The 26,944-nt window shown below is 37.6% G+C and overlaps 1 protein-coding gene across 4 annotated transcripts in view; it reads left to right on the forward strand.

Moving 5' to 3' along the window:
- Positions 1-26,944, forward strand: part of UBE2W (ubiquitin conjugating enzyme E2 W) — a 76,147-nt gene that overhangs the window by 10,709 nt on the left and 38,494 nt on the right. The window lies entirely within an intron of this gene.

Raw genomic sequence — 26,944 nt, forward strand, 5'->3', positions numbered from 1 at the left:
GATCACAGAAACCTAACCCTGTATTTCCCCTAGGAACAGTGTTTCACTGTTTGCTAATTAAGTATTTGCTGTGACTTTACAGAATGTAACTACTGTGAATAATGAGAATTGACTGTATTTTGATTTAAATTTCAGTCCACCTTTGATTTGAAATGTACTGAAGCCAGGTTAAAACTGGCAAAATGTAATGTTACTACATTCAGGTTCCTTGTTTGCCTTTTTCCATTTTCTACTGTAGATAAGTACTGTCCCCCAGTTTTTTTCTTGAGTTACCCACACAATCCAAGTTAGTGGTTTTCAATGTTGGCATTATATTGAAGACACCTGGTGAGCTTTAAAAACAACAGCTATCCCCCGAGATTGATTAATTGGTCTGGCAGCATCTTGGGTATTGGAATTTTTCTCAGCTCCTTGCTAAGTCTGATCTGCAACCAAAGTTGAGAACTCAGCTACAATGGGAGAATTTAGCTGTGCAAATTATGTAAATCGGATAAGATATAATAAATCTCCAGATTTAGGTTTCAGGAGATGGTAGACATTTCAAAGTTGATACTTCTGGAGAGATCTTTTTAAAAACCAAATTTGAGACTATTAAAATGTTTATGTTTCTGGCTGTTTACATGATCACAGTTCTATCAAAGAACATCCATTTTCTGTACATATCAGAGCAAATGTTGACTGCCTTTTCAATTTTTGTGAAATCTCTTGTTTGGTGGCCATTTTATACAAAGAACGTATCTGCCCTGAGAGTTCTTTGTGGAGGAGGATTAGTAAACAAAGTACATTAATATGCTGCTGCTGGGTGGTCTTCTAGGCTTAGTTATGAGCTTAGTGATTCTTCTGTGCCAGTTGTCTACCTAGACAAACTTACAAATTTTATATCAGAAATCTTTGGAGTTGAATATGAATAATTTCAGTCTTAAGAGTTTTTTTGTTTTAGTTTGGTTTGGTTGTTTTTGATTGTTTTAAATAATCTTAGGAGGCCTGTATTAAAATGTGAATAGCCCTTGGAATGTTAGTCTTGCTTTTAGTCTTTTGGCTGTTATTGTTGTTACCCCATGCAGCTCCCATTTTAGGCCTATGCTGAGAGCTTTTTGTCAGTCTGTTAAAATCACTGAGAATCAGGCTGTTTATGATTCTGGGTCCTGGGTCTATCTTTCCTGTCTTTAGGCTGAACTGGACATTGCTGCAAATTTGTAGATTCTGTCAGTAGCCTTTTCCTGTTATGAATACTTAATCTTTTTACTCACTTTTTAATAGTGAGCTTCCACTTTGAATTCTGGGTATTTTCACAGTTCTCAGTCTTGTCTTTTCATTGTTTCTGAGATTTTTTTTTAAACTTATCTAGCTAACTTACCTAGTTAGTCCTTCTACTCTTTATCTGTCTTCTTGTTTGTTTATTTTTTAAAACTTTTGGCTGTGTTGGGTCTTCGTTGCTGCGCGCAGGCTTTCTCTAGTTGCCGCAAGCGGGGTCTACTCTTCGTTGGGGTGTGCGGGCTTCTCATGGTGGTGGCTTCTCTTGTTGCGGAGCATGGGCTCCAGGTGCTCGGGCTTTAGTGGTTGTGGCATGAAGTCTCAGTAGGTGTGGCACGCAGGCTCTAGAGCGCAGGCCCAGTAGTTGTGGTGCACGGGCTTAGTTGCTCCACGGCATGTGGGATCTTCCCGGTCCAGGGGTCGAACCCGTGTCCCCTGCATTGGCAGGCGGACTCCCAACCACTGTGCCACCAGGGAAGTCCCTGTACTTTTTGAATTCAGATTTTACTCGAAATCCCCATTAGTTCTTTAAGTCTTTATATCTGGCATCACGAATCCACCAAACTTAGCCTCAGTCTCACAGCTGTATACACTTTTTCTTACCTTGTGTGCCCTCACAGCACCTTTTACCTCTTTCATAGGATTTTTCACTTCTGCCTGTACTTACTATAAAGGTACTTTATTAGATTTTTAAGTCACTAAGGGCAGTGTGCTACTAGTAGTAAGCACTCACGTGTTTTCTGAGTAAATAAATAGAACAGCAACTCAAGTAAATACTTTTTTCAAAATAGGTCAGAAGTGATATCAAAACATTGCTTTTTTTGCCCTATCTCTGATTCCTTTGATGTCTGTCTTTTGTTTCAGCTTCTGCCCTGGCCCGATTAAAGAAACTAAAGAATTGAATCGAATAGGAAAAAGTATATAGTATTTTAAAATTAATGTTCATTTCCTGTTAATTATATACATCTCTTTCAACTAGATTAATATTTGGTTTGTAATTCTTTCACTTTGGACATAATGCTTCAATGGAAGTCTTCTTTTTTTTTTTTCCTTATGGTAGGTTTTTTCCTTAAGCTTCGAGTCTACAACGCTTATTTTGACAGCAAATAATTTTAGGTCTTGCTTCATTGAGACTAAAATTATGTGATTGCTCTCTCCCTAAGTCCAAATATGTTGTGTCTCAGGATACTTCTCATTCCTGAAATTGTATTCCTTTTCTAAATGTTTTATTCCTAGGGTGTGTCTGGGTGTGGATCTGTTTGTGCATGTGGGAGGAGGAGGTATGAGGTTTTATTGGGTGGAGGGGTTTTGGTATAGGGAGTTTGTGATTGATTCTTTCAGATGTAGCAGAGGACAGAACATCTGTTGATGGTCTGTGAAGTGTAGACTGGGCTTACTGATAAGCGTTATTACCCATAAACATAGTATTGACTTAAAGAAAGCCATAAAACATAAGAGTTATGAGTTTAAATTTTATTCAGGGTCTCACTGAGGACTATAGCCCAGGACATAGCCACTCAGTTAGCTCTGAGGAAACTGCTTGAAAGAGGCAGGGGAGAAGCCAATTTATATATGATTTTTGGCTAGGAAATACATGCAGTCAAGCATACATCTTGGTAAAAGATTACTGTTAATCACCGAGAACAGATATCTCAAGTGAATGATTTTAGTGCTTTTCTGTGTATGGGGAAGATACAAGCATCTGGGATCATTGAAATTCTTCCTGAGATATGCATCTATATTTAAGGGCCTGTTTATCCAAAGCTCAGAGTTCCTTATCCTGTTTTTCACTCTGAGTTCCTCTCAGGTTGTACTGTAGGTGGGCAACTGCAGTGGGTTACTACTTAACTCTTGTAGAACTGGGTGGTGAGCAACAAGCACTCTTTGTTCTTTATCTGTGGTAGTGACAGTTTTTTCAAAGTGACAGAGCTTTACTTCAGATTTTTTCAATTTAAATTATAATGGAAGAAATTGGTCAATTTGGAATACTTCTACCAAAAAGCATAAAAAACAACCCTTACAAGGATATAGATGTCTGGCTTAATCCTTGCAAGCCTCTAGTTTTCATAAATTTGATGACAGTGATTGAAGTACCAGAGGAAACTAAGACAAGTTAATGGTGATGGCTTGGAAAGGATTATCTGTGATCCTGAATAGCAAAAGTGGTGTGAATAGGTGTTACTTCTTCCTTTTTTTCTCAGCACCTATTCTAAAATTGACTGTTGTATCTGATTGTGACTGAAACCAGATTTTTCTATTTAAGATACATTGAATTTTTTTTTTTTTCTGGCTTGTGGGATTGAACCCGGACCACCACAGTGAAAGCCCGGAATCCTAACCACTAGGCCACCAGGGAGCTCCCCCATTAATGTTTTTTATTATCTTATTTTAGATCCTCATAAACTGGCAAAAATTAAGACTAAATTTTTAAAAATTCAGCAGCCCTTGTTTTTGTAATTGAAAAAAACAATTGAAAGGTAAATTGATAATTTCTTAAACTGACAATGTAGGATGCCAAAATTGATTTTTTTTTTTTTTTTTTTTTGCGGTACGCAGGCCTCTCACTGTTGTGGCCTCTTCCATTGCGGAGCACAGGCTCCGGACACGCAGGCTCAGCGGCCATGGCTCATGGGCCCAGCCGCTCCATGGCGTGTGGGATCCTCCCAGACCTGGGCACGAACCCGTGTCCCCTGCATTGGCAGGCGGACTCCCAACCACTGCGCCACCAGGGAAGCTCGTGATTTTATAAGTCAATCATTTATACTTTCATATTTCTTCATTCTTTATTAGAATGAAACTTGGTATAAATACATTTTATGTTCTCTTTATTGTTTTAATAAACTGAGTTTTACGTTGCTGTCTGAAAAAAACGAGTTGTTGGTTTTTAAAAAAAAAAATTAAATCCTAATGGCCTTGTATTTCTAGAGATTTTACATATTAATGTTAAAGAAGTTGTTGACTTCTGAGTTTGCATAGAGTGAAAGAAACATACTAAAGGTATTCTTTCTGAGAATCTCAGAATCATACTGTTGCTATTTTTGACAATGTGTAATTTGTAAGCAAAAATTGTTTTAAAGAAGACTTAGAGATTTGAATTGATCTTTATTTAAAATAGTGGTGTTTATACTGTGTAGCTTTTTTTAAAAAATAAACTTATTTATTTTAAATAAATTTATTTATTTATTTTTGGCTGCATTGGGTCTTCGTTGCTGTGTGCGAGCTTTCTCTAGTTGCGGTGAGTGGGGGCTACTCTTCGTTGCGGTGCGTGGGCTTCTCACTGCGGTGGCTACTCTTGTTGCGGAGCACAGGCTCTAAGCGTGTGGGCTTCAGTAGTTGTGGCTCGAGGGCTCTAGAGCGCAGGCTCAGTAGTTGTGGCGCACGGGCTTAGTTGCTCTGCGGCATGTGGGATCTTCCTGGACCAGGGCTCGAACCCATGTCCCCTGCATTGGCAGGCAGATTCTTAACCATTGCGCCACCAGGGAAGCCCCTGTGTAGCTTTTTAATAACACATTGTTATTGTCTTTTATAAAACACAAATTGAAACTTCTGAAGAAAATCAGTTTTATTTTGGTCACTTACATACACATGAGATATTCTGCTGTCTACCTTAAACACCAATTCTTAAGCGTATTGCTGTATTCCTTATGTTAAAAAATCTTCCCGTCAGCATTAAATGTGATTCTTTTTTCTTACTTTCTAAAGTTAATGAGTCTAACTAGTATTATAAAAGTTTCCATCTACATTATCAAGAGAAAATGTTGGTGGAGGAAATCCCTAAAATCACAGCATAGCATGACCGAGCATACACATACTGAGGAAAAACAAATGGCTATATACGTTGAATGTAACAAAAAAAGTTGCCGAAGCTGTCTTTTCATTAGATGGATATTTGGGTTTTGTGAGGTAACTAACCTGGAATATTAAGGTTAGTAGTTCATTTTATAAATTATTTTATTTATTTATTTTTGGCTACGTTGGGTCTTCGTTACTGCACACGGGCTTTCTCTAGTTGTGGTGAGTGGGGGCTACTCTTCGTTGTGATGCGTAGGCTTCTCATTGCGGTGGTTTCTCTTATTGTGGAGCACGGGCTCTAGGCGCATGGGCTTCTGTAATTGTGGCATGTGGGCTCAGTAGTTGTGGCTCCTGGGCTCTAGAGTGCAGGCTCAGTAGTTGTAGCGCACGCACGGGCTTAGCTGCTCCACGGCATGTGGGATCTTCCCGGACCGGGGCACGAACCTGTGTCCCCTGCATCGGCAGGCGGACTCTCAACCACTGCGCCACCAGGGAAGCCCTGGAAAATATTTTATACTGACTAGCTTTTCCCCAATACTATTTTTAATTAAAACTGGAAATTTATTTGCCTTAGATAAGATACAAGGTAATGATAACATGAGTTATGAACATATTTGGTTTTATAGTGGTAATTTGTTCATTTGGTTAACAAAAAGTTTGTGCTAAAAACAGCTTTATAGTTTTTTGGAACATTTTTAAACCATTATAGTTATGTAGGGATATGAATATATATAAAAAACACTACTCACATTAGATGAGGTTATTATAATATCATACAAGATTTATGAGATAATATTGAGAAGTGCTTAGAACCATAATGAGAATATGTATATCACTTGTAAAATTACAGAAAAGTAATTATAGGTATATATGACTGAATTAGGCTGACAGTATGTGGAGGAAGCTTTAACTTGTGAAAATTAAGTAGAACCTGGGTTGTGGAATTTTTGAACTAAAAGAACTCTAGAGAGGGACTTCCCTGGTGGTGCAGTGGTTAAGAATCCGCCTGCCAATGCAGGGGACACGGGTTCAAGCCCTGGTCCGGGAAGGTCCCGCATGCCATGGAGAAACTAAGCCTGCGAGCCACAACTACTGAGCCTGCGTGCCACAACTACTGAGGCCTGCGTGCCTAGAGCCTGTGCTCTGCAACAAGAGAAGTCACTGCAATGAGAAGCCCGTGCACTGCAAGGAAGACAGTAGCCCCCGCTCGCCGCATCTAGAGAAAAGCCCGTGCGCAGCGACAAAGACCCAACGCAGCCAAAAATAAATAAATAAATTTATTTTAAAAAAAGAACTTTAGATAATTTAAGTTAATCTTTTTTTTTTTTTAATGAAAAAATGGGCCCAGAAGTTAGGTAACTTGCGTAGGTTTATGATACTTAAGGTGTACCTGCAATTCAAGAAGTGGCCTCCCTAATTTAAAGTATTTGTAATTTGTACTTTTCAGATAAATCTGCCTGACAGAATAAAAATGTTCTCAAATTATTTATAGTATCAATTTTATTTATCCAAGATGAGTGCCATTGCAAAACCAGGTTTTATGTTCACTGAAAAATGTTGAACGTGGAATAGTAAAATTTGCAGTACAAATGCAGTACATCTTTAAGAATACATATTTGTTAGAAGAGTATTCTAACAGTAACCAGATGTGTGTTCCTTTGAGACTAAATCTAGAGGAAGGATAAATCTATGTAACTAAGATCCATCTATTTTTACAGCTTAAGAAGAACCTTATAAAATCTTTTTAAGTCACAAAACTTTAAAGATAAAAGTTGTGGAAGCTGCCTTTTGGTATAGAGTGTTGAGCATCAGTACTTGTTCTAACAGTATGTCATGATCTAATTAGCAGTATTCCTGTTTCCACTTTTTTACCATTGTAAGCTGCATGTGTGCTGCTCCCTCTCCCCCCACACCCAGTTTTGTGTTATTCTTTAGGGTAAGTTTTCAAGAATGCTGTTACTAAGTCATAGAATTGGTATTTTCTGGCTCTCGAAATACTTGATAGTGAATTGAAAGTTGTGAAGGAGCACACCAAAAATGCCAGAAAACTTTGCTCTGGGGGTGCCTACAAAAAGAGGGCCTTGGGAGTAAAATGTGATTAGTATCGCAGAAATAGGAAGAGAGCCAAGTTTGGTACAATAGAATCAAAGGGGGAAAGGTCTTCACATGGAAGATTGTAAGTGATAAGTCTGTGAAATTAGACCTCCAGTAGGTTTAATGAGCAAGTGGCTTGAACTCTGAGAAGCTTGCAGGGATTGAAGTTTAAGTGAATGTATTAGAGGGGAAGTAGAGGCAATGGGTGTTGACCGAATTCATGGAGTTGGACAGTGAAAGGAAAGGAAGGAATGGACAGAGAAGATAAATGATGACTGTTTTAAAGCTAGGAGAAACCCAAATGATGACTGAGGGGAAGGGGTTATGGACTGGGAAAGAATGAAGTTATTAGAAACCAGATTATTAACCCTGAGAACAATATCCTGGATGAGTTGATAAGGCATGAGATCCAGAGAGAGAGGTGGGAGGGTTTCAAGAAGGGGAGAGAATTTTCTTTCTCTGGGAGTTAAGTGAAGGACCAGAGATTGACTTTAGGGGTGGTGTGATTTTTATTTATTTTTCTTTTAGTTATTGGCTAAAAATAGGGAAACAAGTTGGCAGTTTGCATATTTAGCATTTTTACTTAGAAGGAAGCTTTTCATTAATGAATTTTGGAGAATATTTGTGACACAGTTTATAGATTTGAGCTGAAAGAAAGCCAAAGTTTATTATTTAAAATATTACCCCAGGGAATTCCTTGGTAGTCCAATGGTTAGGACCCTTTGCTTTCACTGCCAAGGTCCCAGGTTTAAAAAAAAAAAAAATTCCTCTAAACAAATGAAGTTGATACATATTTTCATGAGCTTCAAAATATTTTTAAAAATTTCAAAATATTGTTAAATTTGCTGACCCATCTCATTCTAACAATCTGAGATAGATATTTAATTATGTAGAAATTAAGCTACAGATTATTATTTATCCAAAGTCACACATATTATACACTCCTGGAAAGCAGGTGTTGAGTTTGCCAATTGAATATATCCTTTATAGCACTTGTATTCTTTCTTTTTTGGGGCGCTGCACCACGTGGCTTGCAGGGTCTTAGTTCCCCCACCAGGGATTGAACCTGGGCCCCTGACAGTGGAAGCGTGGAGTCCTAACCGTTGGATTGCTTGGGAATTCCCATGCGCTTATATTCCTAAGGCTTGAATTTTACTTACATTTTTAACAAATAAGTGACAGATCCTATTATCCTAAATCCTAATTCTTGTCTTTTGTGATAGATCTGCAGTTTGATTTGTAGGTCAAACCAAACTTTGCACTCAGCATATTTATTTAAGGCTTGATGTGTGCCAAACCCTGGCTGTAGTCTACATTTTCCACTACATAGCATGTTTTATGCTTTATGACATTGTTGTTTCAGCAACTTTATTAATACTTATTAAAGCCTCTCAATGTAGCCCAGCGTAACCAAATCTGGAAGGTATAATAAAAAATTTGTAATTGTACCTTTACAAGGAAAAAACCCACCGCATTTAAATATTCTTCCAGTGTCAGAAAAGGTTAGCTAAAATGAGACCTCAACTCTTATCAGGCTTAGTGCTAATTACTGCTTTTTACCTATAGCATGAAATGTAGTGATCACAAGGGCAGAACAGTAGACTCAGAACTGTATTTTATTTCATTCAGAGTCAAGGTTTCTGGGTAACTTAAATAATTTATTTGGAGCATTAATTTCCAAAACACCGGACAGATAACTTCTGAACTAGCTTGAGAAATTCGGGTTTGATATTTTATTTGGAGCATTAATTTCCAAAACACTGGACAGATAACTTCTGAACTAGCTTGAGAAATTCGGGTTTGATATTGTATTTGGAATGTTAATTTCCAAAACACTGGACAGATAACTTCTGAACTAGCTTGAGAAGTTCAGGTTGTGAACTCATTGCCTCCTGGAGCTGAGGTAGTTTAAAAAGTACACATGATGGATCCATTAGGTTCATGGTAGAGAGCATACCCAGCCTAGAGTTTTAAAAGGCCAGGGGACTTCCCTGGTGGCGCAGCAGATAAGACTCCGTGCTCCCAGTACAGGGGCCCCCGGGTTCGATCCTGGTCAGGGAACTAGATCTACATGCACACTGCAACTAAGGAGCCTGCCTGCTGCAGCTAAGACCTGGCGCAACCAAATAAATAAATAAACAAATAAAAATAAAATAGAAGGCCAGGCTTCACCTCTGGTTGATTCAGTTATTTTTGTCTATCTGAATATTCACGAGAAGCTTGAATCCACAGGTCCAAATCTCAGCTGCCTCCAATGCCACATAGACAGAGACTGGCTGACTCTACCTAGTCCTCCTCCTGTATTTGTTTCAGATTAATAGTACCACCATTACTCAAGCTAACATCCTGGAGTCATTCTCATTTTTTTCTTTCTTACTCCCCCCATCATTTACTATTGAATCCAGTCTTTTGTATCTTGATTGTTCACTAGTAATGTCTCACCTCTTTATTTTTCTAAGTAGTTTTCAGTATGGCTTCCTGGCCTTCATTCTGTCTTAACTCCTCCAGTACATCTGCCACACTGTTGTCAGTTATCATTCATTTTATTAAATTTTTATGTATGTTCATTGTTGAAATGTTGGAAAACTACAGATTAGTAAAAAGAAAAATCACTACCCTGAGAAGATCAATGGATGATGAGATTAAGGGGTTAATTTTTAAATAGTTTGGTTTCTATCTTTTCCTTATAAACATGGCATTTAACATTGAAAAAACAATTCCCTTGTAAAGTCAGTCCCTAATCCTAAACATCTCCTCACAGATATTTCACATATCAGTTATCACTCCCCTTTCCTCTTTTTTTTTGATTCGTCTCATAAATATTTACTTATGCTAAAGTTTCTTCTCCATCCTTTCACAACCAAGCTTTTTGAAGTGGCCTTAAAAAAAAAGGGTATGATGCATAAAAAAGAATTTAAAAATCATAAGTGACTATTTTAAGGAATATTAATAAAATAATAAAGAATATTAATATTCATCTAGCTTAAGAGATAAAAGTTACCATTCCTTTTGAAGCCACCTCTATGTACCTCTTTTAATTGTACCTCATTCCTTCTCAGAGTAAATTGCTCTCCTGGATTTTGTTTATCATCCCCTATTTTTCTTTACTTTTTTCTGACTTGTTTAACCTTTTAAGATTAATCCATCTTGATGGATGTAACAGTACATTTTTTAGACTAAGTACTATTCCATGTTACAAAGTCTTTTTTTTTTTTTGCGGTACGCAGGCCTCTCACTCTTTTGGCCTCTCCTGTTGCGGAGCACAGGCTCCGGACGCACAGGCTCAGCGGCCATGGCTCACGGGCCCAGCCGCTCCGCAGCATGTGGGATCTTCCCGGACCGGGGCACGAACCCGTGTCCCCTGCGTTGGCAGGCAGACTCTCAACCACTGCGCCACCAGGGAAGCCCTACAAAGTCTTTTATAATGGTTTATTTTACTCCTAATTTATTGTGAACATAGCTGCTTTAAATATTGTAACACATCTTTCCTGATGCACATGTGCATGATTTTCTCTGGGGTATGTATATGTATCTAGGAATGGACTTGCGGGGTTGTACTATGTCTTTGTTCAGTTTTACCAGCTAATGTCAAAAGCGGTTAAATAAGTTTATGTTCATGCTGGTAGTACCGGAGTTCCAGGGATACCACATACTCCCCATTACTTAGTATTGTCTGACTTAATTTTTGTGAAAGACATCTCATTGCATTTCTATTTCACATTTCCTTGATTGATAAAGAGGTCAGATATCGTTTTTATTTGTTTATGGGCCATTTGTGTTTCTTCTATGGAATGCCTATTGACTGTTTTTCAGTTTGGTTATCCTTTATTGATTTTTATAGGAGTTCTTTTTTTGTGTTTTTTTGTCTTGTTTTGTTTTGTTTTTGGCAGTACGCGGGCCTCTCACTGTCATGGCCTCTCCCGTTGCGGAGCACAGGCTCTGGACGCACAGGCTCAGCGGCCATGGCTCACGGGCCTAGCCGCTCCGCGGCATGTGGGATCTTCCCGGACCGGGGCACGAACTCGTGCCCCCTGCATTGGCAGGCGGACTCTCAACCACTGGGCCACCGGGGAAGCCCAGGAGTTCTTTTGTATGACTAAATTCTTTTCTCAGTTTAAGAGTTGATTTTTCACTTTCAGTGTCTTGATGAACTGCAAAGAGAATTTATCAGTCTTTTTCCTTTTTGGTTTGTACTTTCTCTGTTTTAAGAAATCCTTTTCTACTGTGAGCTCATGAAATTTTTCTAAAATTTTGTCCTAAACTGTTGTCTTCTAAAAGTCTTGCAGTTTAGTCTTTCACATTTAAATCTTTAATTCCTTATGGGTTGAGTTAGGCATCCAATTTCTTCTTTTTTTTTCTTTTAATGAATACACAATTTGTCTTAGCCCCATTTACTAAGAAGCTTTCCTATTTGGTCAACAGTCAAGTTTCCAAGTGTGTGTGGGTCTGCATCATCTGGGTTATCTCGTCTGTCCCATTTGGCCTGTATGTGTCCATATTTGAGTTTATGATGAAATCTTTTTTTTTTTTTAACATCTTTATTGGGGTATAATTGCTTTACAATGGTGTGTGTATGATGAAATCTTGATGCCTACCAGGGCTAATCCTTCTGCCTTTCAAATCTAGATGTCATTTTTGAAAAAATCCAGATGTTAAAAGAAATTAGCAAAAATGTAAGATAAAGCTACTTTAAAAAAAATGAATAATTGAAAGGAGTTTTATATTTCACTTAACTTTGCCTTTCCTGATCAGAGTATGTTTACATATGTTTGTATATCATATGTTTACCTTTATTTTTAAGAGCTTATGCTTCTCATTTTATTTTTTATTGAAGTATAATTGACCTACAATACTATGTTAGCACAACATTTAATATTTCTATACACTACAGAATGATAATGGTGAGTCTAATTACCATTTGTCACCATACAGTTATTACAGTATTATTGACTATATTCCCAATGTTGTACATTTCATTGCTCTGACTCATTTATTTTGTAACTGGAAGTTTGTACCTCTTAATCTCCTTCACCTATTTCTCGTTCCCCCACCCACCTCCTGTCTGGCAGCCACCTATTTGTTCTCTATATCTATGAATCTGTTTCTGTTTCTTTTTGCCTGTTCATTTGTTTTGCTTTTTAAATTCCACATATAAGTGAAGTCATATAGTATTTGTCTTCCTCTGTCTGACTTGTTTCACTTTACATAATACCCTCGAAGTCCATCCATGTTGTCACAGATGGCAAGATTTCATTCTTTTTTATGGCTGAGTAGTATTCTGTTGTGTATATATACCACATCTTTATCTTTTCACTTTTCAATGGACACATAGGTTTCTTCCACGTCTTGGCTATTGTAAATAATGCTGCAGTGAACATAAGGATACATATATCTTTTCAAATTACTCTTTTTGTTTTCTTCGGGAAAATACCCATAAGTGGAGTTGCTGGATCATATGATAGTTCTATTTTTAGTTTTTTGAGGAGTCACCATGCCGTTTTCCATAGTGGCTGCACCAATTTACATTCCCACCAACACTGCATGAGGGTTCCCTTTTCTTCAAACCCTCCCCAACATTTGTTATTTCTTGTCTTTTTGATAATAGCCATTCTGACAGGTGTGAGGTGATATCTCATTGTGATTTTGATTTGCATTTCCCTGATGATTAGTGATGTTGATCATCTTTTAATGTGTCTGTTGGACATCTGTATGTCTTTTTTGGAAAAATATCTGTTTAGGTCCTCTACCCATTTTTTAAAAATTAATTAATTTAGTTTTTGGTTGTGTTGGGTCTTTGTTGCTGCGTGCAGGCTTTCTCTAGTTGTGGCGAGCGGGAGCTACTCTTGTTGTGGTGTGCGGGCTTCTCATTGCGGTGGCTTCTCTTGTTGTGGAGCACGGGCTGTAGAGCACAGGCTTGTTAGTTGTGGAGCATGGGCTTAGTTGCTCCACGGCATGTGGGATCTTCCTAGACCAGGGCTCGAACCTGTGTCCCCTGCATTGGCAGGTGGATTCTTAACCACTGTGCCACCAGGGAAGTCCCCCTCTGCCCATTTTTAAATCAGGCTGTTTGTTTTTTTGATGTTGAGTTGTATGAGTTCTTTGTATATTTTGGATATTAATCCCTTATCAGATAACATTGTTTGCAAATATCTTCTCCCATTCAGTAGGCAGCCTGTTTGCTTTGTTGTCAGTTTCCTTTGCTGTGCAAAAGCTTCATATTTAGTTTGATGTAGACCCATTTCTTATTTTTTTTTTTTTTTGCTTTTGTTTCCCTTGACTGCAGCAACATCCCCCAAAATATTACTAAGACTGATGTCAAAGAGTGTACTCGTTAAGTTTTATTCTACAAGTCTTTTGGTTTCAGGTCTTACATTTAAGTCTTTAATCCATTTATAGTTTATTTTTGTGCCTGGCATGAGATAGTAGTCCATTTTGATTCTTTTGCATGTAGCTGTCCAATTTTCCCAACACCGTTTATTGAAGAGGTTGTCTTTTCCCCATTGTGTATTCTTACATCCTTCGTTGCAGATTAATTGACCATGTAACTGTGAGTTTCTTTCTGGGCTCTCTTTTCTGTTCTGTTGACTTATGTGTCTTTTTTTGTGTCAGTACCATATTGTTTTGATTCCTGTATCCTAGTAGTATAAGTTGAAATCAGCAAGTGTGTTGCCTCCAGCTTTATTTTTCTTTCTCAAGTTTGTTTTGGCTATTTGGAGTTTAGTGTTTCCATACAGATTTTAGATTTGTTCTAGTTCTGTGAAAAATACATTGGTATTTTGATAGGGGTTGCATTGAATCTGTAGATTTCTTTAGGGAGTATGGTCATTTTAGAAATATTAATGCTTCCAATCCATGAGAATGGTGTATTTTTACATTTGTTTGTGTCGTCTTCACTTTCTTTCATCAGTATAGTTTTCCAAGTAAAGGTCTTTAACCTCCTCAGTTAGATTTCTTTCTAGGTATTTAATTTTTGATACAATTGTAAATGGGAATGTTTTCTTAATTTTACTTTCTGATAGTTTCTTGTTCATGTATAGAAACAGCAGATTTCTGTATATTACTTTTGTATCCTTCAACTTTACTAAATTAACTTACTAATTTGAATAGTTTTTTTGGTGGCCTCTCTATAGGGTTTTCTATGTTTAGTATCATGTCATCTCTAAACAGTAATGGTTTTACTTCTTCCTTTCCAATTTGGATTTCTTTTGTTTCTTTTTCTTATCTGATTGCTGTGATAATGCCAGTCTTCATATATAATACATTTTGTATTGGAAACAGTTATTTTCATAAAACAGTGTCTGTTAATAAATGATGAATTTATTTTTAAATAAATTAACAACATTTAAATTTTCACAGTTGTAATTTCTATCGCAGTAAATAGCAGTATATCTATATTTTCCCCCTATAAGCAAAAGCTTTTTGGGTTACTCAAAAATTTGTAAGTGTAAAAGTCTCCTGAGACCAAAAAGTTTAAGAGCTATTGCTCTAAAGTAAACATTTAAAATTCTTAATATATACTTTGTTAAGTACACTTTTAGCTATATTCCACACCTTTTGATAGGTAATATTTTTGTGATAATTCCTTTTTTTTTTTTTTTTTTTTGTTTTGGCTGTGCTGTGGGGCTGTGGGATCTTAGTTCCTCCACCAGGGATTGAACCTGGGCCCTTGCCAGTGAGAGCACGGAGTTCAAACCACTGGACCGCCAGAGAATTCCCATGATAATTCATTTCTGAATATGTTCTAGTTTCCTTCTTCTTTGATCATTGAGTTGTTCGAAGGTGTGTTTTAAAATTTCCAAATGTATGTGGGTTTTTTCCAGTTCTTTTTGCTGTTGATTTCTAATTTACTGCATTGTGGTCAGAGGATGCGATTTGTATCACAGTTCTTTGAAATTTGTTGAGGTAGACTCTATGGCTTCACACCAGTTTTTATAAATGCTTTGTAAGTGCTTGAAAAGATTTTTTTCTCTAGTTAGTGGCAGTATTTTTAAAATGCTCTATTCATCAGTGAGCAGGTAGGAAAATAGTAAATACTCTAGATACTTTTAGGCAGAGAGAGATTTCATACAGGTAATAGGTTACAAGGGTATGGTTAGGACTAGAGCAGCAAAAAGGGTAGAGAGGGTTTGAGAGGAAGAGGGAGGTTGTCTAAGGATCTGGGAGTTGTTACTACCTATGGCTGGAACCAAAGAGCCTGCACTTGCTACTAAGCTGCTGGAGCACTGGTGCAAGTTACTGCTACTTGGTAGAACCATACACACTCCTGCAACTCAGCAAGAACCCAGGAGCTCAACTTTTGCTGATTTTTCTGGAATCTACAGCTGCCAGCTCTTGACTTCAGTAGGAGACACCTTCTGTTGGAGGTGTTTCAGAACCAGGAATAAAATGGGAGGGGGAATGGCATTTTTCTTCTACTTTTTTTCCCCGCAGTACCTTCTGTTGGCAGAATGGAAGACAGGGGAGTCTGACAGATAGTTTACGGGCTTTTTTGTCTGCTTGATCTATCCATTACTTTGAGAAATCTTAATAAAATTTCCTACTATGAAGGTAGATTTGTTAATTTTCCTTTGCTTGTCTATTTTCAAAGGTAAGTTGGGTATATACAAGTTTTTTTTTATCGTTTAAATTTATTTTTTTACATAGCAGGTTCTTATTAGCTATCTATTTTATACATATTAGCGGGGTGTATACAAGTTTTATGCTTTTGATGAACTGAACCTTTTATCATTATATAGTTTGTTTTTTTAAAATCTCTGTATTTTTGGTCTTAAAGTCGGTTTTACTTGATATTAGTGTAACTTTGTCAACTTTATTTGGCCTGGTATCTTTTCTGTCCTTTGATTTTGAACCTTTCGGTGCCCTTATCTTTTAAAAATCACATAAACTGTATATTGTCACCATCCATTTAACTTTTAATTAAAGAACTTTCATTTTTTTGCTGACTAACTGATATAATGGAATTTTTTTCATTTTGTATGATTTTCATTTATCCTTTTTTTGTATCTGTGTCTTAGTATGGATTGATTTCTTCTTCCTTTTTCTCATTTTGCTTTTTCCACCTCTCCACATCTGGAACTTATACACTCCTATTCTTTTACAGGTTACCGTAGTTATTTTTGCATTTATTTTGCTGTTATCATTCTAGTTTTTATTTCATACTTTTAGTTACGAAAATTTTAATCATGAGGAAAAGTAGAAAAAAGTACAACATCTCTAGTCTTTATTAAGATTCAACAATTAACATTTTCTGTATTTAGTTTTAATTTCATTTATTTTTTTGTTTAATAAACATTTTTTGTTTTTGTTAAGTCTTATTAAGAAATAATGCACATACCATGATCATTCAAAGTATACAGGCTAATGGCTTTTATTATTCAGAGTTGGGCAACTGTCACCACAGTCAAGTTTAGGACAGTTTAATAAACGTTTTTACTAAAGTATGTGTAATATACAGAAAAGTACGCAAATCTAAATATAGAGTTCACATATTCACAAAGTGAATGCATCCTTATAACCACCACATGAAATAGAATAATACTCATAATACCCCAGGAGCCTGTCTTACGACCACTCCTGATGACTGCTTCCTTTTCCCAAAGGTAACCACTGTCTTGACTGCTAATGCCATAGGTTGCTTTTGCCTGTTTGTGAGCTTTATGTAAATGAAATTATATGATACAGGTTTTTTTCAATGTTTTGTTTTTTGTTTGATTTCTTTTGCTCAACATTAGTTTATGGGATCCATGTTCTGTGTAGAACAAATTCATCTTTATTGCAGTGTATGAATATATCACAGATTATCTACCCAATTTACTGTTGACAGGCATTTGAGTTATTTCTGGTTTGGGCCTGTCATGAATAATGCTCCTATAAATATTCTTCTACGTGTGTTTTGTCGAACATATGTATGTTGGGTATATACCTTAGAATGAAACTGGTGGGTCAGAGCATATGTTTATTATATTCAGGTTTACAAAGTAGCACCAAATCGTTTGCCAATTTACACTTCAGCCGTGTATGAGATTTCCATTTCTTGAACATATATACTTGTCAACTTGGTCTTGTCAGTTTTTAATGTTAGCCATTTTGGTAGATATATGTCTTTATTGTAATATGGCTTTAATTTGCATTTTTCTGTTCCCCACTGAGGCTGACCCTTTTTTCCTATATTTATTGGTCATTAAGATGCTTTCTGTCAATCATGTGTTCTAGTTTCTCACCAATTTTTCTGTTCAGTTTGTCTTTTTTTAAAAATTAATTTGCAGGAATTGTGATAGCTAATTTAAATACATAGTTATCAAAATCTAAAGTTTTATCAGTATGTTTGCACTCTTTTCAAAATATAAAATGACCTTGGAAGGGTTTAACTCCCATCACGTGCCTACCAGTTTATATGTTGATTGCCCTAATCTTACACATTAGGCATTTCTGGCTAATATACTTCATTGCAAATCCAAAATCTAAAAAAAGGCTTAGACTCACAGATATAGAGAACAAATCAGTGGTTACCAGTGGGGAGAGGAAAGGGGGCAGGGGTGAGATAAGAGGCACAAACTATTACGTATAAAAAAAGCTACAAAGTTATATTGTACAACATAGGGAATATAGCCAATATTTTATAATAACTATAAATGGAGTATAACCTTTAAAAATTGTGAATCACTATATTGTGCACCTGTAACTTATATAATATTTTACATCAACTATACTTCAATTTAAAAAAAGAAAGAGGACTTCCCTGGTGGTTCTGTGGTTAAGGCTCCGTGATCCCAGTGCAGGGGGCCCAGATTCAAACCCTGGTCGGAGAACTAGATCCTGCATACCACAACTAAGAGCCCGCATACTGCAACTAAAGATCCTGCACGTGGCAACTAAGACCTGGCGCAGCCAAATAAATAAGTACATAAATATTTTTTTTAAAAAAAGCATAGGAAGAACACTGACATAAATCACAGCAAGATCTTTTTTGACCCACCTCCTAGAGTAATGAAAATAAAAACAAAAATAAACAAATGGGACCTAATAAAATTTAAAAAGCTTTTGCAGGGCTTCCCTGGTGGCGCAGTGGTTGAGAATCTGCCTGCTAATGCAGGGGACACGGGTTCGAGCCCTGGTCTGGGAAGATCCCACATGCCGCAGAACAACTAGGCCCGTGAGCCACAACTACTGAGCCTGCGCGTCTGGAGCCTGTGCTCCGCAACAAGAGAGGCCGCAATGGTGAGAGGCCTGCACACTGCGATGAAGAGTGGCCCCCACTTGCCACAACTAGAGAAAGCCCTCGCACAGAAATGAAGACCCAACACAGCCAAATAAATAAATAATAAAGCTTTTGCACAGCAAAGGAGACCATAAGATGAAAAGACAACCTTCAAAATGGAAGAAAATATTCACAAATGAATCAACGGACAAAGGATTAATCTCCAAAATATATACACAGCTCATGCAGCTCAATATCAAAAAACCAACCCAATTAAAAAATGGGCGGAAGACCTAAATAGACGTTTCTCCAAAGAAGACATACAGATGGCCAAGAAGCACATGAAAAGATGCTCAACATCACTAATTATTAGAGAAATGCAAATCAAAACTACAGTGAGGTATCACTTCACACCAGTTAGAATGAACATCATCAGAAAATCTACAAACAATAAATGCTGGAGAGGGTGTGGAGAAAAGGGAACCCTCTTGCACTGTTGGTGGGAATGTAAATTGATACAGCCACTATGGAGAACAGTATGGAGGTTCCTTAAAAAAAACTAAAAATAGGGGGCTTCCCTGGTGGCGCAGTGGTTGGGAGTCTGCCTGCCAATGCAGGGGACACGGGTTCATGACCCGGTCTGGGAAGATCCCACATGCCGCAGAACGGCTAGGCCCATGAACCATGGCCGCTGAGCCTGCGCATCTGGAGCCTGAGCTTCACAACGGGAGAGGCCACGATAGTGAGAGGCCTGCGTACTGCAAAAAACAAAAAACTGAAAATAGACTTAGCATATGACCCAGCAATCCCACTACTGGGCATATACCCAGAGAAAACCTTAATTCAAAAAGACACATGCAGGGCTTCCCTGGTGGCGCAGTGGTTGAGAGTCTGCCTGCCGACGCAGGGGACACGGGTTCGTACCCCGCTCCGGGAAGATCCCACATGCTGCGGAGCGGCTGGGCCCGTGAGCCATGGCCACTGAGCCTGCGCATTCGGAGCCTGTGCTCCGCAACAGGAGAGGCCACAGCAGTGAGAGGCCCGTGTACCGCAAAAAAAAAAAAAAAAAGGCACATGCACCCCAGTGTTCATTGCAGCACTATTTACAATAGCCAGGACATGGAAGCAAGCTAAATGCCAATCGACAGATGAATGGATAAAGAAGATGTGGTACATATATACAATGGGATATTACTCAGCCATAAAAAGGAATGAAATCAGGTCATTTGTAGAGACGTGGATGGACCTAGAAACTGTCATACAGAGTGAAGTAAGTCAGAAAGAGAAAAACAAATATATATTAACACATATATGTGGAATCTAGAAAAATGGTACAGATGAACCAGTTTGCAAGACAGAAGTAGAGACAGAGGTAGAGAACAAACATACGGACACCAAGGGGGGAAGAGGGAGGTGGGATGAAATTGGAGATTGGGATTGACATATATACACTAATATGTATAAAATAGATAACTAATGAGAACCTGCTGTAGCACAGGGAATTCCACTGTACAGTAGAAACTAACACAACTTTGTAAAACAACTATACCCGAATTAAAAAAACAAAAAGTACTTTAAAAAAAAATAAAGTGGAAAAAATAAATAAATTTAAAATGGCTTAGAAATCAAAACTTTTTGGAAGTTGATTACAAATTTTTCTTGTGAAACCTGAAATGAGTGGGTATGAGATTGCGTAGTGTTTTTTAAAATTTCATATGCTATAAACATTCACATATTTCAGTGCTAAATACTAATTAGTTTGGTGGGGTGCGTTGTTATTATTTTTATAAAATCCAGAAAATTCTTAATTTTGAAACATCTGGCCCCAGGAATTTTTACATAAGGAATTGTGAGCCTGTGTTGTTTTATACAGTCATTGTTTAGATTTACTTACATATTTACGTATTTTTGCTTCCTATGTCTTCTTGCATCTTTCAACTGTCATTTAGGATTATTTTCCAGAAGGAAATTAAGATTTATTGTTTAGCTGCTCACTGTTGGTGGTAAACTCTGTTCTAGCTGAAAATACCTTCTTTTCACCTGTGTTCTTGAAACTGTATCTAGTTTTGCTAGGTGTAGGAGTTAAAATTGTCAATTATTTTCACTTAGATGAAAGATAAAATTCCACTTGTTTTCTAAATCATAGTATTATCTGACTTCAATTATTGCTCTTAAAATGATAACCATCATTCTAATTTTACGTATCTTTGTAGGTAATCTTCTATCTCTAGTTTTAAGATTAGCTCTTTTTCAGTTGGTGTTCTGTACTTTCACAGTGATATGTGTGAGTTTGGGATTCTTTTTATTTATGCTGTTTGGAATTCATCCTGGACTTGGACTTGAGGATTGATGTCTTGAACAATTCTGGGGAATTCTCATGCATTATCTCTTCAAATGTTGCCTCCTATTCTCTTGTATTCTCTTTGTCTCATGTTTTCACCTCTGTTTCTCTGTTATATCCTGGAAAAATTCTTCAGACATCTTCCTAGGTGTTAATTCTCTTTTCACCTGTGTTTAACCTATCCACTGAGTTTAAAAAGGTTTTTTTTTTTTTTATTTAGATACATTTCACATGCCATAGAATTCATCCACTTAAAGTGTACAATCAGTGATTTTTTTTTTAGTATATTTACCCAGTTGTACAACTGTCCCCATTATCTAATAGAAAATTTTCATCATCCCCAGAAGAAAACCTTGTACCCATAAACATTCACTCTCCATTTTCTTCCCATCTGCTGGCAGACACCAGTCTGATTTTTATGTCTATAGATTTGCCTCTTCTGGGCATTTCCTGTAAATGGTATCAACCTATATGTGGTCTTCTGTGACTCACCACTTTTACTTACCATAATGTTTCTGAGGTTACTCCATGTTGCAGCATGTATCAGTACTTCATTCTTTTTTTTTTTATGGCCAAATAACATTCCATTGTATGAATACAACAGATTTTGTTTACCTGTTCATCAGTTAATAGACATTTGGGTAGCCTCTATTTTTTTCTGTTATGATTAATGCTGTTTTGAATATTTGTGTTCATGTTTTTATGTGGATATGTTTTCTTCATCCATTGAGCCTTTAAATCTAATTATATAAGGAATATACTTCTACATTCTTGTTGTAAAAGAGTCATAATATGACAGTATATAGTGTAAACAGGGGTGTCCTCTTTCTCCTCCATTTATGCTGCTAGGAGGGAACTACTATAAAATAGCTGGATGTGCTTCCGTCTCTCCCATGTGCGTTTATATGACGTTTCTATAAATCTCTTGCTTTTGTTTTAATATAAAGGAATTATATGTATTTTTGAGGCTTTTTTTTTTTTCCATTTCAGTATGTTTTGGGATTCTTCTGTTGTTGTTAGTACACAGAGATCCACATCATTCTTAATGGCTGTGTAGCCTCATTTCCATATGCCATAATTTGTATAATTATTGTTAGACACATATATTGTTTCTGGATTTTGCATACAGTGAAGCAGTCAACATCCTTATTAATTTTTTTTTTTTTTTTTTTTTTTTGTGGTACACGGGCCTCTCACTGTTGTGGCCTCTCCCGTTGCGGAGCACAGGCTCCGGACGCGCAGGCTCAGCGGCCATGGCTCACGGGCCCAGCCGCTCCGCGGCATGTGGGATCTTCCCGGACCGGGGCACGAACCCATGTCCCCTGCATCGGCAGGCGGACTCTCAACCACTGCGCCACCAGGGAAGACCCTTATTAATTTTTTAAAAAAGCATTTACCGAGGAAAAACATTTGTCAGGCACAGTTTTGAATGCTAGGATTACAAAATAAGTAGACCATAATCTCTGCCTTAGGTTGCTCACAGTTATATAAATGCTACAAGAACATTAAGTAAATTAATTGGGGATCTGGTGCTTTTCCAGCTAGGAAGATAGATTTTTATTGCATCAGGTATTTTATGCTATTGTCTTCTGAATAATTTCTCATTTGGTTCTTACTACTTTTTTAAGTATTTTTCTAGATTCTGAAAAGACAAATTGTTGCCTCAGTGGATAGAAATTATATTCCCCAGGATTTTTTTTTTTTGCTTCTGTGAGTTGCCTGGGGCATTTCTTCCTTAACCACTTGATTAAATTCTTGCCTAAGGTTCTCAGCAGGAATTCAGACTCAGACCCATGTGGGTGTCTGCTTGAGATTTTGACATTTCATGGGAGACGTTTTTTCCTTCCTATACCCATTGCTAAGTTCTAAGCAGGTAAATTTCATTGTTATCTCTTTCTGTGCCGTTTATCTTATTCACTATTACACTGAGGGGTCATAGTTTTATGCAGGTCTTCCGAGAGATTCCTCACTTTTTGGTCTTGTCCCCCTTGGGTTTGGTACCCCCCTTGGGTTTCGCAGAAAACCCCAAAGTGAAATCCAACCCTGATCCTTTGAATATTTCAAAGTTCGTGTGTTCGCTTTGTTTTTGTTTTCTGTGGAATTATTCAGAGTATCTACATTGTGCTGGAAATAAAATTTTGCTTAGTCTTTAAAGGCATTCTTCCTTTAGCTTTCAGTATACCACGGTCCTGGTTTTTCTCCCCTTTGATCACTCTCTTTTTGAACACTGCTGTACCCTGAAAGCATGTAGAGATTATTTACATATTTGTCTCTCTTTTTAGACTGTGGGCTCTTCACAGACAGGACTCATTTAGTCTTGTCATTTTTTTGCATCCCAGTCTGATTTTTGAAAATGTTAGTTTAATTTTAAATTTTTTATTCTTTTGGCCATGCTGAGCAGGTTGTAGGATCTTAGTTCCCTAACCACTGATCCAGGTCACTGCCAGGCCCCCGGCAGTGAGAGTGCCGAGTCCTAACCACTGGGACACCGGGGAATTCCCCAAAATGTTAGCTTAAAATAAGAATGAACGCCTTGATTTGTTGAAGGCTTTCCATTTCCTAAAAGGGGGAAAAGTTTCAATAAATAAATGTTAGAATTAAGGGCTATAGAAGTATACTTAGGAAAAAAGTATTTTTTTCTTAATTTGCATGAATCAAATTCTACCTTATTTTAAAATAAGGTAAAATCATTTCAGTGCCGTGTCATCTCACCCTGAAAGAAGAAAAATGTTGTAATTGTTTAATGTTGTTGGGGGGAAAGTAGTAATTTATTAGTGAAATGATGTTAATGTATATGGTATTCTTATTATTTTTTCTATCACGTCCTCCTATTGTTAACCTTCCACCTTTAGTTGATTGTTAGATGAAATTAGAGAAAACATGTTGGACATTTTATGTACAGTTGCATTAGCAATCATTGTTGTATAGCTCTACATTTTTAATGTTTTCCCCACTCTTGTTTATATTTCTTCCTACCCTAAATAAGGATTTCTACCCTTTAGAATAGTTTCTCAAAGTGTCAGTTTTAAATAAAATTTTGCAAGATGTGAGGCCTAACTCTCCAACTCCTTAACTTGCTCCATTTTTCATCACATTTTAATATACCATACACTTATTTGTTTTTGTTATTATTTATTAACTCCCTTCCCTCACTAGAGTTTAAGCTTTACAGGGCCAGGAATCTTGTCAGTTTGTCCATTGATGTACTGCCATTATTAGTATCTAAGAGGGATATATTCTCTCCTGGTTTTGATTCATAACCATAAGAGTATCATTTAAATATTTTGTGGCTTGGTTTCAAAATATATTAGTGTGGGATGATACTTACACAGATACATTATTTAGAAGCTGAACTGTTTTATATATGAATGAGCTTTCTAGGATGCTATTTAAAATACTTAGTCTAGGGGCTTCCCTGGTGGCACAGTGGTTAAGAATCCGCCTGCCAATGCAGGGGACATGGGTTTGAGCCCTGGTCCGGGAAGATCCCACGTGCCCCGGAGCAACTAAGCCCATGTGCCACAACTACTGAGCCTGCGCTCTAGAGCCTGCGAGCCACAACTACTGAAGCCCGTGTGCCACAACTACTGAAGCCCGTGCGCCTAGAGCCTGTGCTCTGCAACAAGAGAAGCCACCACAATGAGAAGCCTGCACCCCGCAACAAAGAAGCCTGTGCCCCGCTCACTGCAACTAGAGAAAGCCCACGTGCAGCAGCGAAGACCCAATGCAGCCAAAAATTAAAATAAATTAAAAAAATTTTTTAAAAAATACTTAGTCTATTTTTCTTTTTTTTATTAAGAGCATTTCATTGAGCGTGGTATTCTTCATTAAACACTAATGTTCTCTGTCATACAACTGTAGTAGTATTTTTTTATACAGTCATACCCATCATCCTCAGCTGTCTGAAAAAGCAAAACTTGAACTAATATATAAGCATGAGCATTGATGAAAATGATCGGAAGCCGAAGAGGTAAAGATGGCATCACTGGGATGACACACCATGTTTTAGCACTGTGCTGCACATAGTGTGGTCTGTGGACCTGTTACTGGGCTGTGCTTTTCATTTTATGAGGACTTGGAAAAATTGTACCTAATTTCTCCGGTTAATTTCAGTGGGGGAGTATAGTGTGGTTTAAGAGCAAATGAAGCAATAAGTGTTAGCCAGTGTTAAATGCCAGCACTGAAGATTGGTTAGGATTTGTTACACGAAAATAATGTGATATATTCACCAGAATAAGTAAACCCTTTTGCTTGGTAATGTATGGTGGGGCTAAGGAGGGGGAAACAGCAAATAAAAGAGAAAGAAAAGAGGAGAAAGAAAGAGAATGTCAGTGACTAGAGGTTAGATATTATGACAAGTTATTGATAGTCAAAGAGCAGATGACAGTTAAAAAAGTGAAAACTGGGGCTATCAAGCTATCAGAACTATATACTGAAGGATCATGTGGGCTTGTAGACCTCACTGTTGTCTGAGGATGTCACAATAGAGTAATCATTATTTTTAAAAAAAACCTTTTTTTTACATCTTTATTGGAGTATAATTGCGAGTAATCATTATTAACAGACTAAATTATGTACAATACACATAATGTCAGGGATCTGTATTAGAGTTCAGAGTTTTACCATGTTGATTTAAAATTTTTTGGATATTTAAAAGTGTTAGTCTTCATTTTATCTCATTTCCTGATCATGCCAACACGTTCAAACTTGGTTTAACTTTATGGGTCTATGTTGGGACAGGCATTGATTTTATCAGTTGGGGGAAATGGAACAGGACTGATTAGAACATAGTGATTACGTGTTTTTGTTTTTGTTTTTTTTCTTTTTTGGCTGTCCCACACGGCATGCGGGATCTTGGTCCCCTGACCAGGGATCAGACCTGTGTCCCCTGCAGTGGAAGTGTGGAGTGCAACCACTGGACCGCCAGGGAATTCCCATAGTGGTTACAGTTTTTAAAGTGATCTTTAAATTGCTTTTACTCTTTTGTATAAAAACTGTATCTTGGGCTTCCCTGGTGGCGCAGTGGTTAAGAGTCCGCCTGCTGATGCAGGGGACGCGGGTTCGTGTCCCGGTCCGGGAAGATCCCACATGCCGTGGAGTGGCTGGGCCCGTGAGCCATGGCCGCTGAGCCTGCGCGTCCGGAGCCTGTGCTCCGCAACGGGAGAGGCCACAACAGTGAGAGGCCCGCGTACAGCAAAAAAAACCAAACTGTATCTTGAGCTTTCTGAGGACTTTAAATCTCAGAAGGCTAAGAGTAATAATATATGTGTCTGTTTTATTCTGTTGGCCTTTTTGTGTCCCCACACTCGACCTTTGCTGTGAAGCAGCTACTCTAGTGATTCTTGGAGAAGTGGTAGTGGAGAAGAGGAAACGTTAAGCTCCTGGGCAGCCTTTTCGTGTTACATAAATACTCTCCTCGACCCCTATAGTAAGCACCAGTCATAGGGAAGAGGAAATCTCAAGAATAATCCCTCATGTGTACTGAAGCGGGAAGAAGTTTTAGGCACTGAACTGGTGTCACTCTTAAGTGCAGGGTCACACATCCTAGGATGTTGTTGTAGTCTAGAGATTCTCAGCCATCGTATGATGACGTACAGGAATGCCATTCAACATCTTGTTGATAATAGTTAACTGCAAAATTTGTCAGTGGTTTTCTTACCCCCAAAAGTAGTAAATTTCAGTGGATTCGTATCACTTAGATTCATTTGCATTCATGAGGAAGGAGAAAGGGAGGTCTGGCTGGACTATAGAGCCACTGAAAAGCCAAGCCAGTTCTGAAAGTGTTAAATCTTTTTTTTTCATGGTATTTAGGTATATCAGGATCTTTTTTACTGAGTATATAAACCCACTTGGATCTCTTAGAAGAGCTCAAATTCCTGTGCGTTTTCCAGACTTGAGCCAATGCAAGATGAGGGCTAGATAGAATTTTTAGGTTTACTCTAGATTTGGGATGCTTTAAAACATTTAGATTCTGGGCCTGGCCTTTTTGTCTTGGAAGACAGATGTACTGCTGTACACAGTCTGGGAATAAAGTGCATATTTATTGATTGAGATCATGTATCGCCGGGTACGTGTTAAATATTGAGAGAACAATCATTTTAGGCATATTAAATTTACTCAGAAAATTAATTTTTATTTTTCAGGTGGTTCTAGTACTTAAAGAGTTAGGAAAATCAAGCTTTTTTTTTTTAAGTGGGTTATCTACTCTAGCCACTTTTTAAAAAAAATATTTATTTTATTTGTTTATTTGGTTGCATCAGGTCTTA

Source organism: Pseudorca crassidens, chromosome 17 (genome assembly GCF_039906515.1).
Source record: "Pseudorca crassidens isolate mPseCra1 chromosome 17, mPseCra1.hap1, whole genome shotgun sequence".
Taxonomy (NCBI): Eukaryota; Metazoa; Chordata; class Mammalia; order Artiodactyla; family Delphinidae; genus Pseudorca; species Pseudorca crassidens.